The sequence below is a fragment of the Mesoplodon mirus genome (genome assembly GCF_964341445.2).
Source record: "Mesoplodon mirus genome assembly, chromosome: 15".
Lineage (NCBI taxonomy): Eukaryota > Metazoa > Chordata > Mammalia > Artiodactyla > Ziphiidae > Mesoplodon > Mesoplodon mirus.
Window position 1 is genome coordinate 81,108,670 of NC_138991.1, and position 17,957 is coordinate 81,126,626.

The following is a 17,957-nucleotide window of genomic DNA, read 5'->3' on the forward strand; positions in this document are numbered from 1 at the left end:
CCAGAAGGGGGAGCTCTCATGCCCTACAAGGAAAGCAGAGGCCAACAGAAAGAAAAAAGACTTCCTCTTCAAGAGTCAGCCAATGACTGTCACAACCCAGCCAATCAAAAGCCACTATACTAACCCCTCTTTAAAAGAGTTCTCTCCTTGCCGTGCAGGAACTTGCAGGAAGCTTGCTGTGGTGACAACCCCAAACTGCAATTCTTTGTTGACCCCAAATAAACTCATCTTTGCTGGAGTAATAGCTGGCAGCCTATTTGTTTTAGGTCAAGAACTAAAATATAAAAACTATCCACTAACATCATATTTAACCAACTCTGCGGCTGGGGGTGGGCGTCAGGTGTTCTCCGAAGAACTTTCCTGACAGTCCACGCCTTCTTTCAAAAACTTCTAAACCACTTTCTAAAATGGAACTACATTCAAAGGAAGTTTCCTAAAAGGAACAGCACATTTTGCTGGCTCTTGAGTACACTGGCATCCAGTACACTGGGACTCTCTGAGTCATCATTATAACCTCAGGTGACTCAACTGTAACAGAACTTAGTCTGTGCCTTCAGTTGGAGCATCTGAAGACAGTGCGGAGGCTGCTTTCATCCTAAACCAACGAGCCATCAGAGTGCTTAGATTTGCTGAAATTATTCTGTCTCTTTTAAAATCAGCAGGTTGTCATTTATCCCTGCTATCTGGGCCTGGCTCCGCACAGCTCCTATCCCACTTTTAATTTGCTTTTTTGGCTAATCTCCTGTGGGCTGGGAAACACAATAATCCTTCTTAATGTGTGCACTGAAGGGTCTCTCATTTGAGTGTAAGTTTCTAATAATTTCAAACCCTTTCCTGCCTTTCTTTCATTCTTGACCTGTGCTCAAAGGCCCCACTCTGTTTCAGTGGTCAGCTACCTCCTGGGTAGCTGTCAGATTCATCTCTCACCTCTCCACTCACAAACGCCTAGTTTAAAAGAATAGTAAGTATAAAAATGGAGAAAATAAGGAGTAGCGCTGGAGCAGGGAGGCGGGAAGCAGTATCGATACAATGGACATTTCAAGTGGTTTTTGCTATCAATCCAGACAGAATGAGACAGAAGTGGCCAGTACTTGCATATCTCATGGTCATATGCTATTAAGATAAATAGAAAATGCCACAAAGAGGTACAAATAAAAATTAAATGCAGGTTGGCTTCAAGTAGCAAAAATGGTATAAGATTTCTCAACTCCAGGATTTGGAAGAAAACAGAGTACACTTTTAAGCTTTAATAAAAACATCATGAGTCCTACAGACAATCCAACTGTCATTTACATGCAAAAGCCATGAACATGCCAGGGATGGTACCTCTATTCATCCAAGAGATAAATCAAAATGGAGAGGAAAGAGGTAACCAGTGGTCAAATGCACTGATGGGAAGCAATAAAGATCAGAAAAAGCAAAAAGTTTAATCTAAATATAGCCTAGATACAGAGAGAAAGATAGAAAGAAGTAGACCTTGAAAAGATAGCGTAATGATAAATCAATAACTGAAATTAAGATCCCAACTCATGGAAATTTTAAAAACAAACATTATCTTAAATATCTATTGCGACAATGAAGAAAATAAAACTGTGATTTAAAAAAACCTATACAAAAATATATAATTATGTATCAAAACGTAGAGGATGCTGCCAAAGTTATACTCAAAGGAAAATGTACAAGCTTATATGACTTCATTTATCTACGAGGGTGTATAATAAACAAAAATGTTTAAATATCAAAGAAAGAATAAGGAAATAAGACATAAGCAGAAATTAATACTTTGAAAACAAAAGATAAACACAAGACTTGAAGGTACACACAGAAGAATAAAAGAAAGGCAAACCTTTAATACATCTAACAACAGGAAAAATATAAATATACAAAATTAACAATGAGAAAGATACAGAATCTGCATCCATTGAGTAGTTTTCCAACCTTTTTTCTTCTTTAACTCACTTAGAATAAAGAACCCAAAACTTAGGAAACCCATTGGTTCCTCTTTCTGTGGAAAAAGAAATCAAAAAATCGGAAAGAAACAAGATCATGTCACCTCTGCTTAAAATAAACAGCCCCATTTTATCCATCACTATACCTGAAAAGATTAAACACACATAACAAAGTATATTGATCACAAAAAATCCAATCTTTTTTTTTTTTTTTTTTAAACGATACGCGGGCCCCTCACTGCTGTGGCCTCTCCTGCCGCAGAGCACAGGCTCCGGACGCACAGGCCCAGCGGCCATAGCTCACGGGCCCAGCCGCTCCGCGGCACGCGGGATCCTCCCAGACCAGGGCACAAACCCACGTCCCCTGGATCGGCAGGCGGACTCTCAACCACTGCGCCACCAGGGAAGCCCCAATCTTTTTTATACATAAAAAAAAAAAATCCCAAGGATATCAATGATTGAAAACCACCACCCAACTCAATCACCCAATTGAACAATGACTGACAACAGAGCTCTTCCTAAAATTATAGATCTCAATGGAATACTGGCCAGTAATTCCCAATTTACCCTTATAAATACCGAGTTTTAATGACCTAATAAGTTACTAACTAGTAACTGTTAAGTATGAACACAAAACCCACAGAATTGTGTACCACGTGCTCAGAAGAAATACAGAGAAGACATGGATTTTTAGTAAGTTTCTGGCCTAGTAGCACAAAGGGGGTATCTGAAAAGTACTGTCCAAAAGCATACGTCTCAAACTGGAAGTGTTCTAAGAATGGAAGCTTCCAGAAGATATTAAGCATGGATAGATTTAAGGGGATCCATCTCCAGGTCTCTGATTCCCACACGTGCGTTTTTCCAACATGGATCTGCCTGAGAAGGTGCCTGCAAGGCACCCCAATTCCCCTCTTCTCTCCCACCTCCTTATCACAACTGCTCTTCTTCCATTTTACACCAGCAAGACATACCTGTTACCCATCCTGACTTCTCTACAGTGCGCTCAACGTGCCAAACAAAGAGAAATTTTCAATATTTGGTTTAAACCCAAGCCTCTGCCATCAAGCCATATTATAGGACTTCTTGCCTTTCTCTTCTGGCACATATTTCTGTTAAGGGCAGACGTGGTGACAGAGTCTGGGTACTGAGGCCCGTGTTGGGATGCTCTGTATTCAGATATATCAGAGTGTCTTGACAACAAGGCAAATAGATGGACAGGACGTGTTGAAGACAGCCTCCCTATTTCAAGTTGGCAAAGGCACTGTCCCCAGTTCCCCCCTCTTAACTATCATCTTAGAATTGGGAAATGAAAATGATGGAGATGCCAGAGGAAAAGATATTAACATGAACTGAAGAATGAAGTTAGATGTTTTTCAACTAAAAGCCTGTATTTTCTAACTGAAATGACAATAATTCCACAGCTCCATGGTTTTCACCACACACACACACACACACACCCCCACACACACTACATAGAGACAAAAATACATTTAAAGCCAATAATATAAAAATGCATTCTCAGCCTTTCCAGAGTATATGGAATTTTAAAAGGTGCCTTTTAAAGTGAAAAAAGCAACAGCCATGATTGATAGCTGTCTGATAAGTTGGGGTAAAGCCATTCAGGTAAACTTTCCAGAAACTGAGAAAGTGGATGGTTCCAATGACTGGGTGACAAAAGCTTTGTGGAAGTCAGGTGGGCTCCAATTCTTAACTTTCAACAAAATGGAAGGAGGAGCAAGTCTCAGCTCGTCAGCACACAGAGTGTTAAAGATTACTGGTTAAGAGATCAGCACGTGACTTTCTGCTCATCTCCTAAAACCATTCTGAAGAATTAAAGGACCCGGCTGAAGTAGCTCTCCTTCCACTCCCATCAACTCATCTATGTGGAAATCAAGGGTAAATCTGTGCCTCCCTGTCAATGTCCCTGTGAACAGCCTGAGGGGGAAGTCCCATACGTTTTGCTAAATGACACATCTCTAATAGCACTTTTAATGTTTAATAATCAGTTATCAAAATGTACGCTTCTGATGCTTTGATAAAGTATGTACCACAAATAATTAGGATGGTACTCACTCTGGAAGAAATTTCCTTAATAATCACAGCCTCATGGTTATAGGAAATATTTTTAATTACATTTAAATTTATTTGCATGGTTTTATTATAAGGGATTATGATAAGACGATCAAAGAAAAAACTTCCAAGCACAAAAATATATTAAACTAGGAAAAACTTCTGTAGGGAAAACTGGATATACAAGCTCAAGGATAAAAGAGAACGATGTAAAATTCCCAACAGTGAAAAAGAGAGAGGTTTAATTTATTTTTACATTGATGACGGTGGATATTGAATCCCTCTGGTTTTACATTTCACTGGATTCATCTGAAAGAGTGATTTTATTTTAAAATGTCAATATTTGATCTCCACCAAAAATTCTATCTTGTGCAGTTGTTAAATATATAACAAAACATAGATACCAACTTACAAATGTTCAAGGAACGCAGAGTTGTGCAGAATTCCTTGAGCAGGTGTGCAAGTGCAGAGTGAGAGGACCCCTGCCCTCTGGTTCCCAGCATGGCTGCAGCTTGGGACAGGCGTGCACTCCAGGTGCAAATCATTCCTCTCTGGCACCCTGGTCCCCGCTGGTAAGTTCTTCAAATAAACTGGACTCTGAATTCCTTTGTTTACTCTTTCATACTTGTTTCCCAGCTGCCTACCGCAATGGCAAATAATAGTCATGCAAAAAGTGTTGATTTTCAAAATGAAATAAAATGACATTTGCCGAAGGTGTGAGAGCACTTCCTTGCTCTCTGAGAACCTGCTCCAGCCGAACATTTATCAGACACAAGGGAGCAAATGGGTTGAACTTTGGACCATATGAAGAGAGGCCAGGAGGTGAGTTCCTAAGCACCGTGAATTCTAGGAGTGACCTTTGAGAAACCATCATGCAGGTTTCCATCCATTTAAAAATAAAGGTGGAGGAAACCAGGACTCTTGCCCTGCTGCAAAAGTGGCCTCAAGAAAATGAATACATACCTGGAGAAGCATTTCCAGCTCCTAGAAGAAAGAAATGCTGAACACTGGGACAAGAAAGGATTTTAAGTAATTATTCACTCTAGGGTATTCTCTGCCTCGAGATAAAACCAGAACAAACTGATTCCATGCAGAGCTGGGAACTGCACTGGTATTTAACCGTAATGAATGGGAAGTCAAGAGGTTCTTTAACAGAAAGGATTCTTTGAGCTGCATAGCCTCTCCCACCGTGGGAGGTGGTCAGACAATCCCAGCCCATCACACAGCCTCTGCCCTCCACCTGTGAAGCCTTCCACACACCTCTGAAGTGCTGTGGGCGGCTATGTCAGTGGGCCCCTGCATTATTTATTTTAACTCATTTTCATATGTGTTCATTTAAAACAAACGTGGCCTCGTATCCATACATACACGTTCCTATACAGAAGCACGCATGCGTATGCAGTCTCTATGTGAATTATTTTAACTAATTCAACAAGAAAAGATGAAAGGAAGAAATCACTACTAAGCCTTCCAATAAGAATCCAACACACACATTTTTTCTGTGCAGAACATTTATTTAACCCCATCACATATTAAGGTCTACATAGCCAAGGCTGAGCAAAATGGATCTCTCTTTTCTCTCACTTAAAAAAATTCTAAATTGGATTCTTAGTGACCAGACAGTGAAATCACTCCTCCTGTACTTCTCTTTTTCTCTTGAACTTAAGAAATGTGTAAGAAAATCAGAATGATGGAAGCTCTGTGGCAGGGGAGACCGGATCTGTCTTGCTCCACACCCCCAGGGTCCAGCACCCTGCCCAGACCACACTACGGGCAGCATGAGTGCTCATTAAACACACGATAAACAGTGACCCAAATACAAAGCAGGAGGTCTCACTACCACACATCTCAGGCATGCAGGGCTGGTAGGTAATACAGCAGTTTTAAGTGAACTTTGTTTGGCTTATTTATACTGATATACAAATTATGCTTTCCAACTTTACTGAGATACTACTGACATCTAACATATGTAAGTTTAAGGTGTACAACGTGACGATCTGATACCCATACATATTACAAAATGATTACCACAATAAGGTTAGTTAACACCTCTATCCCCTCAGAGTCACCTTCTTGGATGTGTATGGTGACGACATTCAAGATCTATTACTCTCTTAACAACCTGCAAGTATATGACACAGTACTAACTATAGTCACCATGCTGTACATTAGATCCCAGAACTGATTCGTCTTATAACTGGAAGTTTGCACACTTTGACCAGCATCTCCCTATTTCCCTCACCCCCCAGCCTCTGGCAACCATCCTCCTACTCTCAATTTCTATGAGTTCAGCTTTTTTAGATTCCACATGTAAGTGAGATAATACAGTATTTGTCTTTCTCAGTCTCACTTATTTCACTTAGCATAATGCCCTCAAGGTCCATCGCCTTGTGCAAAAGACAGGATTTCCTTCCTTTTAATGGCTGAATAATATTCTATTATATAGATATATATCTCACAGCTTCTTTATCCATTCATCCGTAAATGGACACTTAGGCATGGCTATTGTAAATAATGCTGCAGTGAACATGGGGATGCAGATATCTCTTCCAGATAGTGATTTTATTTCCTTCAGATATATACCCAGAAATGGAATTGCTGGATCATATGGTAGTTCTGTTTTTAATTTTTTGAGGAACCTCCATACTGTGTTCCATAGTGGATGCACCAATTTACATTCCCATCAACAGTGCAAAAGGGTTCCCTTTTCTCCACATCCTTGCCAACGCTTGTTACCTCAGCTTTTTAATAAGAGTCATTCTGACAGGTGTGAGATGATATCTCATTGTGGTTTTGATTTGCATTTCCCTAATGATTAGTGATGCTGTGCATCTTTTCATGTATCTGTTGGCCATCTGTAAGTTTTCTTTGGAAAAATGTCTATTCAGGTCCTCTGTCCATTTTTTAATCAGATTGTTTGTTTTTAACAGTATTAACCTATTATCAGATAGCTGTTCTGCAATTATTTTCTCCCTTTCTGTAGGCTGCCTTTTCATTCTGTTGTTTCCTTTGCCATGTAGAAGCTTTCTACTTTAATACAGTCCCACTTGTTTATTTTTGCTTTTATTGCTTGCACTTTTGATATCAGTGTCATTTCCAAAAGATCACTGCCAAGACCAAGGTCAAGAAGCTTTTTCCCTATGTTTTCCTATAATAATATTACAGTATTGGGTCTTACATTTAAGTCTTTTAATTTCAAGCTAATTTTTGTAAGTGGTGAAAGATGGCATCTAATTTCATTCTTTTATGTCCAGTTTTCTCAGCACCATTTTTCTTGAAGAGACTACTCTTTCCCCATTCAATATTCTTGGATCCCTCATCAAATATTAGTTGATCGAATATGCATGGGCTTATTTCTGAGCTCTTAATTCTGTTCCATTGGTCTATATGTCTGTTTATATGCCAGTACCATACTATTTTGATTACTATAGCTTTGTAACAAAAATATAAATTATCACAATGGGCAAAACATGACTAAACACAGATGAGGGCTTGAATGAGAATCCCATTCTGGTATTAATTTCAAAGAAAAAAAGAGCTAACTTCTGGTTTCTAGTCCACTATGTAGGTAGTTTAAAAGTCACACTGGGGGGGCCTCCCTGGTGGCGCAGTGGTTGAGAGTCCGCCTGCCGATGCAGGGGATACGGGTTCGTGCCCCGGTCTGGGAGGATCCCATATGCCGCGGAGCGGCTGGGCCCGTGAGCCATGGCCGCTGGGCCTGCGCATCCGGAGCCTGTGCTCCGCAACGGGAGAGGCCACAACAGTGAGAGGCCCGCATACCGCAAAAAGAAAAAAAAAAAAAAAAAAAAAAAGTCACACTGGGGCTTCCCTGGTGGCGCAGTGGTTGAGAGTCCGCCTGCTGATGCAGGGGACACGGGTTCGTGCCCCGGTCCGGGAAGATCCCACATGCCACGGAGCGGCTGGGCCCGTGAGCCATGGCCGCTGAGCCTGCGCGTCCGGAGCCCGTGCTCCGCGATGGGAGAGGCCACAACGGTGAGAGGCCCGCGTATCGCAAAAAAAAAAAAGAAAAAAAAAAGTCACACTGTCCTAACAATAAGTAAAAGGCTACGGGAAAAAAAACCCTGAAAACCAACAACTCTTCTTAGATCTGTCAGAGAAGTGAGGTCACAGGGCAAACTGCTACCCCCAAATTGGAGAGATAGTCAGATACAGACGCTCACAACTTACCAGAGCAGAAACCCAAGAGAAGGTGCCAGGGTAGGAAAACCTAAACTGTAATTTGACAAATTGGTGGAGGCTCAGAGTGGACAGGTCTGATGGTTAAAAACTCCAGGGAGCCCCAGCCCTGGGGGGGAGGGGGGGAGTCCCCAAACCTCAGTGAGCTCTTCTCCAGGAGCTCCCCCAGATCCTCACAGAGAATATCAGAGAAAAATTCCCTCGTGCTTCCAGAAGAAGATGGGGAACGTAGCCATTTTTACATATGCCAGAGCCCTTTGTTCTTTTTTTTTTTTTTGATGATTACCTTTATTTTTTTAACATCTTTATTGGAGTATAATTGCTTTACAATGGTGTCTTAGTTTCTGCTGTATAACAACGTGAATCAGCTATACGTTTACATATATTCCCATATCCCCTCCCTCTTGCATCTCCCTCCCACCCTCCCTATCCCACCCCTCTAGGTGGTCACAAACCACCGAGCTGATCTCCCTGTGCTATGCGGCTGCTTCCCACTAGCTATCTATTTTACGTTTGGTAGTGTATATATGTCCATGCCACTCTCTCACTTTGTCCCAGCTTACCCTTCCCCCTCCCCGCGTCCTCAAGTCCATTCTCTACATCTGTATCTTTATCTTAACAAGCCCTGCCCTCAGGAGAAACCATTTTACCAGAACCTCACTTACCTGGGGGAAGAGAAATACCCAACTCCAGCCCCCTCCAGCCACCCTGTCCCACCTAAGGGGACACGGGGACGACTGAGGAGCACCGTGAAGTTCACAGTCCAGGGGCACAGGCCCCCGGGAAGCTAAGACCTAATCACAGGACTACAGAATACTCCCCCTCCCCAAACCTCACCACTACATTACCCAGGCCGATTTATTAAAGTTCCCCTCACAGCCCCTCATGCCCACCTTCCAACTAAAAATTACAAGGCATGCAAAAAAACAAAAGCAGTCTGAAAAGCTGAAAAAGCTTCAGAACCAGAGTCACACATGGCAGGGAAGCTGGAATTACCAAACTAAGACTCTTTAAAAGCTATGATTAATAAGCTAAGGGCTTTATTTGAAGCAACATGGATGGACCTAGAGATTATCATACCAAGTGAAGTAAGTCAGAAAGAGACAAATACCATATGATATCGCTTACATGTGGAATCTAAAATATGACACAAATGAACTTATCAATGAAACAGAAACAGACTCACAGACATAGAAAACAGACCTGTGGTTGCCAAAGGGGAGAGAGGGTAGCGGGGAGAGATGGAGTGGGAGGATGGGATTAGCAGACGCAAACTATTATATAGAGAATGGATAAACAACAAGGTCCTACTATATAGCACAGGGAACTATATTCAACATCCTATAATAAACCATAATGGAAAAGAATATGAAAAAGAAAGTATATATCTATAACTGAATCACTTTGCTGTAGAGTAGAAAGTAACATCGTAAATCAACTATACTTCAATAAAATAAATTTTTTTTAAAATCAGCTAAGGGCTTCAACAGAGAAAGTAGACAGCGTGCAGGAATCTTACACAAAAATTAACCCAAAATGGATCACAGATCTAAAAGTAAAACACAAAACTATAAAACTCCTAGAAGACAAAATGGGATAAACCCTAGATGACTTCTGGCATGGTGATAACTTTTTAGATACAACAGCAAAGGCAAAATCAATGAAAGAAATCATCGCCAAGCTGGGCTTCATTAAAATGAAAAACTTCTGCTCTAGGAAAGACAATGTCAAGAGAATTAGAGGATCGGACGTTACTGCGAGAAACTATCTGCACTCTTGGTGTCGTACATTCTATGGCCTTTGACATGTGTCCCATCGTAGAATAGCTTCACTGTCCTTAAAACCTTCTGTGTTCTGCATGTTCATCCTTCCTTCCCCCCAACTTAACCTCTGACAACCACTGATCTTCTCACTGTCTCCATAGTTTTACCTTTTCCAGAGGCATATAGTTGGAATCTTATAGTATGTAGTCTTCAGACTGGTTTCTTTCACTTAGTAATATGCAGACGGTTCCTAAAATATTCACTATCTGGTTCTTTACAGGAAATTCGCCAACCTCTCTTGTAGACACTGTGCAAAGCAGTTGTACAGGTTACCTCTATACATGTTTTAGTCCAGTGAGGTAAAAATGATTATTATCCCCATTTTAAGGAGGAAGCTGAGACTTATCAAGATTAAGGAATTGGCCAAAGTCCCAAGTGGCCAAGCCAGGGTTCAACCCCAAACTCACTGGCTCAGAACAGATGCTCTAAACCACCGAGCTCTACTGAGTGGGAGCTGGGAGGATAACGTAACCCTAATGTTACATAAGCACTGGTACAAAGGTAAAGGGCCAAAGCCAATCTCTGGAACGGAAGGACTCCCGCACACTCTGGGGAAACATTTCCTGAATCCCATCATACGACGGGTACCACAGTATCACCAACATTCCCATGGTAACGTCACACCATTTCCTCTTGACACTCCGGATGGAGCCAGAATCCCTCGGCCAACTGGCCACCAGTCCACTGACTCGGCCGCTGCTGACCTATTCAATGTGCCATCACCACGCTGATCCCCCCTCTAAGGACTGGCTAAGTCAGCATCTTGGCATCTCGTTCCCTGAGCTAAAGAGACTTTGGAGGGCCAACCTTAGAACCTAACTGCAACCGAATATCAATACTCGATGGGCAGAGATGAGTCCAGGTTCTGAGAAACTACACATCACTCATTTTTCAGAATGCAAGCATCTTCTAAGACAACAGGGTTTTAGTAGGAAACTTTTCACCATTTTAATAGTAAAAGAGCAAAAGGCAAACTAAAAAGAACAAACAAGCGCTTTTGTTCTAAGGAATCCACTAAGGCTACAGGTTTTTGCAAATTCTGGACACAAAACTGAAAAAGGACACCTGGCTTAGAGCCAAACAGCCATCCTCAGAACACAGTGAGTCTGAAGTGAGCAGCCCCTCCTTAGAGCCACAGACACAAGGCTCTCCCAAACTGCTATAAACCAGCCTGTTTAATTTTATTTAATCCAGTATTGCCCAGACTTATTTGAACAAGCGTTTTTCTCTCTCTCAAGGAACCTCATCAACACTGGAGCAGTTTATCAACAAACAGCTCCTGAGCATCTGCTTTGTGTCAAGAACTAAACTAAGGACTAGAACCAGAAGCCAGGGAGGACACTTGTTAAATACGTAACTGCAAATAATTAACCAAACATCAGTGTCCTGTAAGGGACATACACAGGGACCAGGGAAAACGCATCAGGAAATACTGCTCGGGTGGAAGGCGTGCTGGATAAACAGATTATTATCTTCTGACCTAAACTCGGACACTGACTCCCTGTGTTCTGGTGCCAGACGCTCCCAATCACGGTACAGAAAGGTTGGAGAAGATTGGCTCTAAGGCCCCATCCATTTTGAATATTCTATGCCATTAATTCAATGTGAAATGAGAGAAATGAATAAGAGATTTCAATATACTACTTAGACACTTCAAAAGACACAGTGATGGTTCAGATAATGAAACTAAACTGGAAAAATGTCTTCAGAATATGTGTTCAGAATTGAAATGAGCTCTGAGTATTTTTCCTGAAGCAATAAAGAAGCTGTGAGGGCTTCCCTGGTGGCGCAGTGGTTGAGAGTCTGCCTGCCGATGCAGGGGACATGGGTTCGTGCCCCGGTCCGGGAAGATCCCACATGCCGCAGAGCGGCTAGGCCCGTGAGCCATGGCCGCTGAGCCTGCGCGTTAGGAGCCTGTGCTCCGCAACGGGAGAGGCCACAACAGTGAGAGGCCCGTGTACCACAAAAAAAATAAAATTAAATTAAAAAATAAAGAAGCTGTGAAAGCTTTAAAGGGGGAAATTCAGTCCACCATGATCTGACATGTGCTCTTTCTCCAGCCTTGGCACCCCCAGACCCCCAACCCCCTTGCTCTAAGCCTACTCAGTTTCCCTGAAAGCCTTGATTCCCCAGGGTAACGGCTTCCTGAGCTCCAGCCACCAGAAAGCCTTTATCACCCCAACCCAGGACTCCCAACAGCAACTCAGTTCTACGCTGGCTACAAGGTCAACTCCTCTCTGAACCCTTTCTGGCATCCTCACTACCATCTTCCAGAAGCCTTGACCTGTTGACCAAGCCCTCCTTCGTGTCTCCACCAATCCTAAGACGGATTTCTGGCCGGCCTGGTCACTTATTAGCTGTGTGAAGAGTTCCTTATCGACTCCAGACCCCATTTGCTGTCACAGGACAATGAGCATCCACATGGCAGGATTGTTACAAGATTCCAATGAATTGCTACCTCGTTCCCTGAGCTAAACAGACTTCAGAAGGCCAACCTTAGAAACTAACCACAACCGAATATCAATACTCGATGGACAGAGATGAATCCAGGTTCTGAGAAACTACACATCACTCATTTTTCAGAATGCAACTATCTTCTAAGACAACAGGGTTTTAGCAGGAAACTTTTCACCATTTTAATAGCAAAAGACCAAAAGGCAACATAAAAAGAATAAAAAAGCGCTTTTGTTCTAAGGAATCCATTTAGGCTACAGGTTTTCACAAATTCTGGACACAAAACTGAAAAAGGACATTTGACTTAGAGCCAAACAGCCATCCTCAGAACACAGTGCTTCGAACAGTGGCCGGCACGTAGCAAGTGCCTTCAGTCAAAACCGCCTTCTGTTTTCCCTTTCTTCCTCCTGAACAAAATCCCACTTTTGTTAGGGACAGCAGGGGTACCAGCTGAAGAAACCATTCCGAGCCTTCCTTGCAGCCAGAAGGGGCCATGCAGCACAGCTCCACGATGAGATATATAAGCCAAAGCTGTTGAGCAGGGCTGAAAACAGGGATAAACTCTGCTAACATATGCCCCATTGCCCGTCCCAGGCCTCTTGACTAAATGTCACATGTGATTACGTAGTTGCAGAAACTGTCTTGAAACCATTGAGAAAGACCAAGGGAATTACACAGACCTCAGCTCTGGGCGAACCACTGAACCCTTGCCACCAGCAGCCCAGCTGTGTAGTTCTCGCCCACCGAGGGGAGAAAGGACAACCCTTAACTGGCTTAAGGCACCTTTTCTCTGCACTCCGGGTGCTGTTATCTGCAGCCAAATGCATCCCTGATACAGTTCACTCTTATTAACCGAGAACCTACAACAATTTATTTCATTATTTGTCCCAAGTTTGGTTTCCCCACCAGATGGAAAGTGTCTTATTCATGTTCACACAATCTCTCTCACCAAGCAGGTGCTCACAAATGTCCAATGAATGGACAAAGTGACAACAAGGCCATCACAGTTTGTCCCTAGTTCTTTTCTAAGAGAAAAAAAGATTTTTCTTCTTCCCTCCCTAGCTAAACTGGACATACTTTAGATTATTTAGCATGTATAAAAGTGCCCACAGAGTGCCTGAAACTAAAGTTCTTTATTTAACAAGCCCTAAGAACATTACTTGCCAAGCACTCCTTTCAATGCTTTCACAAAAACCTAATTTAATCTTCATAACAACCCGATGAGACAGGTACTGTTATCTCCCTTTCACAGACAAGGAAGCTGAAGCACTGTGAGGCTAAGTAAGTTGCCCAAGGTCACACAGCCAGCATCTGGCCAGGCTGGCAATGGACTCCAAGCAGTCGGGTTCCAGAGTTCAAGTCCTTAACTGTTATTCTCTGCTGTCTCTCAGCCACTGAGGATGGCAATACCTCCTTCTCCCTGTTTCTACAAAAATAAGGAATGAGCTGGGAGAAAATTCATTCTGATTATCTATCAAGGTTCTTGGGTCCACAAACCAGCAGAAACCAAGGAAGAGAAAGCTGTGTCCACTATACCAAGGGTTAAGGTTACTTTCCTAGAGTAAATATGATCAAATGTACGACTGATGATAAAAAGAGAAGCAAGGAGTTGTAGATTTTCATTTTCTTAAGAATTTCTAGAGCTGAAAATGAGGAAAACTCGAGGTAAAAGAAGAAAAGTCTTTTAAGGGGCAAATATAAGCAAACAAATAAATACAAATAAATGACAACGCTTTCTAATGCAAGCTAATCAAAATGACCACCTAACACCCAGATTAAGAAAAATCTTTTACCTGTAAGATATTACCCAGGTATTTGAGGCAACTTTGGAAAAAAGTATTTTAAAAACTGAGAAAAGAGGACTTCCCTGGTGGATCACTGGTTAGGAATCCGCCTGCCAATGCAGGGGACACGGGTTCGAGCCCTGATCTGGGAAGATCCCACATGCTGCAGAGCAACTAAGCCCGTGAGCCACAACTACTGAGCCCATGTGCCACAACTACTGAAGCCCGCACGTCTAGAGCCCATGCTCTGCAGCAAGAGAAGCCGCCATAATGAGAAGCCCACGCACCGCAACGAAGAGTAGCCCCAGCTTGCCGCAACTAGAGAAAGCCCCTGTGCAGCAACGAAGACCTAATGCAGCCAAAAATAAAAAAATAAAATAAATTAATTTTTTTTTTTTAATGAGAAAAGAACCTCCAAAAACGTGAGGGGACGTATTTACATCTTTCAGCATCAGTTCTCAAGGTGGCTGCAGGAAGATGTTTCTTCTACTGAATTCTTCACCATTTACCTCTCACAGATTCAGCATCCAGAAATCAGTACCCAGGCCCCAGTACACTTACCAATACCTGCCAAGTCCTTTCAGACAAATTCACTACCAAGGACCCTGGAATTAAAAGACGGGAGGAGGGCTGGTTCTTCCATCTCCAGTGACATCTAGTGCTGAGAAATTGAAAGGCACCCTGGAGCACAATATTCCTTCCAATTATCCCATTAACCGCATACTATAAAATCAGAATATGTATAACTCAAAAACATATGGTTTTTTCCACAACTGGAATTGCCAGTTGTCAATTGTCTTCTAACCCCAAATTTAAAATATCTCGTAAGGTTAACCCATGGAGAAGATACAATTGTTTGAGGGGAAGAAATCCCTCTGTTCTCCAATTTTTTGTTTGTTTTAAATGCAAATGTAGCTTTATTTACCAATATTAGACTAGTATGTCAGGAGATTCTGCAGACATTAAAAGACTCCTTTTAAATTTAACCAAAAAGAACTCTGGCTTAATATAACAATAAATACAAGCCATTTATTCAAAACCAACTTCAAAAATCTCTGAAGGAAAATAATTTAAATGCAGATGAAACCCATTATAGGATGGCTTGCTGATTTAAATAGGCCATGGGCTAAATCCTGTCTCCAGATTTTACATAGTAAAATTATATTCTAAAAGATGCGGGCAAGCCCCATTCTCTTTATCAAAGTAAAGCACCATTCTGGAATTAAGATCTAGGCATTTGGAAACCATTTTCTAAGATAAGATATAATCAAAGAGCACTGGATTAGGAGGAAAAAACAGGATCTAGCCCTGGTTCGACCTCTAGAACTTAAAGACCAACTCAATTTCTCTTGGCTTCAGTTTCCTCATTTAAGAAAAAAAGTTTTTCTTCTGCAGGATGAGGGAAGAGTTTCACCTAAACCCCTTCTTGAGCCCCTTGTTCTAACGTTCTGTGTTCTATGAACAAGATGATCTTTAAGATCTCTTTGAGTGTTTTTTAAAATTAGTTAAACCACACACAATGACACAGCACTTTGAGGAATTCAGTACTAAGACTCAACAAAGGAGATCTGTCATTGAAATCAGTGTGGAGTATACAGAGATCTCTTTAGGATGTTTAGAGGATGACCCCTGAACTTGATCAAAGACATATTAAACCACATTCACTAGGACCTTGTACTTTCTAAACCATAAGGATTGCCTGAAGCCTTTTCATTAAGATTTTTCAGAAATCATGCAATTTAAGTGGGCTTTTGTCACTAAACCCGGATATTCACAAACATTCTGATCAAGTGAAGTTTTGCTACCAGAATAAGTTTAGGTTTTTTCGGTTGGTTTTTTTTTTACTTTTCTGCCCTTTCACCTCCTTTACAGCTCTGAAACACCAAGAGGCAGGAGGGCCTTGGATATCCACTGGCTCTTCTTTAAAACATCTTGGCTTTCTGTTCCATACGGGAGGAGGGGGGAATCGGAGGGCCCAGTCGGCGGGGAAACTTTGGTTAAGTCCCTGGTTCTTGCTGCATAGACGAGGCTGGGGTGCGAGGAGACATCTTCGGGCTCTGTGAGGTCCCTGGCTGGCCAGACGCGAGCCCCGGACAGTGCGCGCTACCTCATTCCACCCCCAGGAGGTGTCTGTTCCCTCTGGCTTTTTTACCTGTGGGGATGCTGACCGCGAGGGGCGGGGTGGGGAGGCAAGGAGTGCAGTGTAGGGTCACAGCAGGTAAAGCAAGATCTAGGCCTGGGACCGTGGGCAGAGAGCGCCGCTTCCCTCCGCAGGGAGTCTGGTGCGGGGGAAGGGTGGGGTGGAGATTTCCGGACCCGGGTCCCCTTGACAGAAGACTGGGGGAGGGAGGCCATGCAGCCCAAGGCAACAGTTAACCCAACGCAGCGGGAGATGTTCCTTCTCTACCCTGCCGGGGAACCCCTTCCTCCCAGCTGCGAGGACAAGGTTTTTGGAAACACTGCTGCCTGCTCAGGTATGCGCACCACCCGGGTGTGGCCAGACTCCGGAATCTGCTTGCAGTGAACAGGGGAAGGCAGCCGAGCTGGGTTAACTGCATAGATGGGGACAGCTCCGAACTCCCTCCTCCTGTCCCCCCAAGTGGACGAACCTAGGATTCCGGAAATCCCCGGAGGGTCATACCAAAGCGAAAGGGAAAGGGGGTAAGAAAGCTAGGTTGGTCTTTCCCGACCCCCATCCCCTTTCACCCCCTCCCGGCCGGGGTGCCCCCTGCAGGCCACGTCCTAGGCACGTCTTCGGCACCTGTTGCAGAAGGAGGCGCACTTCGGTGGAGGTTTCCCAGGGCACCACCCTGGCGCGGAAGGAGCTGGCCTCGGCCTTCTGCGCCTCCTGGATAAGGTGGGGCATGGGGTAGCCGCGGCGGCCTCCTGCCAGCAGCCCCATGGGGCAGAAGTCGTTGGCGCCTCGTAGAAAAGGCGCTCGAAGTGCACGCCGTCGTGGGCCGGCTCGCACAGGTGGTCGCTGAGCACCCTGTGCTTGAACATGTTGGCGGGGCAGCGAGCGCAGCTGTGCGCGTGGAAGGGCGGCAGCGCCAGCAGCCCCCGAGCGTCGGGCCCCGACGGGCTGCTGAAGATGCGGCGGAACAGGCCGTGGTGGCCGGCGGCACGCAGCGCCCTCTCCACGCCAAAGGTGCTGGAATCTGAGATGAGAATAACCTCAAAGCGGGCACCCTGCCCGGCCACAAACTACAGCAGCTCGCCCATGCCGGGCGACAGGGGGATGGCCTCGTAGATGGCACGCAGGTCCCGTGGCCGCACGCCCTGCTCGCCCAGGTACTGGAAGACGCGCTGCATGTACTCGCTGTAGAAGCCCTCGCGGTAGGTGGCACGCAGGCTCTCAGGCCGCCGCTGGCCCGGCGCAGCGCACACGATGGAGTCGTCGCTGTTTTCGTCCATGATAGTCTCGGCAAAGTCAAAGGTCAGGAGGAAGCGCGCGGCGCGCCCTGCGCAGCCATCCCGCTGTCCCTAAACAGGCATCGGAGGCCAGCAACTGGAAGACACCCGCTCACTGTCAGTACTTCACCCTGGGCACCACCTGTAGGGACTGCTGGCCTCCAGCCATCGTCTAGAGCTCCTCTGCTAGCTTTTTCCTGAGTGATCAAATCCTTCTGTGGTCACCAAAAAGAGTCCCTCAGAGGAAAGGGGGACAGGACCTCTGAGCT

The 17,957-nt window shown here is 44.0% G+C and overlaps 1 protein-coding gene and 1 pseudogene across 3 annotated transcripts in view; both read right to left on the reverse strand.

The window, feature by feature from the left end:
- KIF16B (kinesin family member 16B) overlaps positions 1-17,957 on the reverse strand; it is a 293,315-nt gene that overhangs the window by 189,546 nt on the left and 85,812 nt on the right. The window lies entirely within an intron of this gene.
- Positions 16,913-17,765, reverse strand: LOC309817458 (phosphoethanolamine/phosphocholine phosphatase-like; annotated as a pseudogene). The gene has a single exon. The product of its transcript is annotated as a phosphoethanolamine/phosphocholine phosphatase-like (transcript).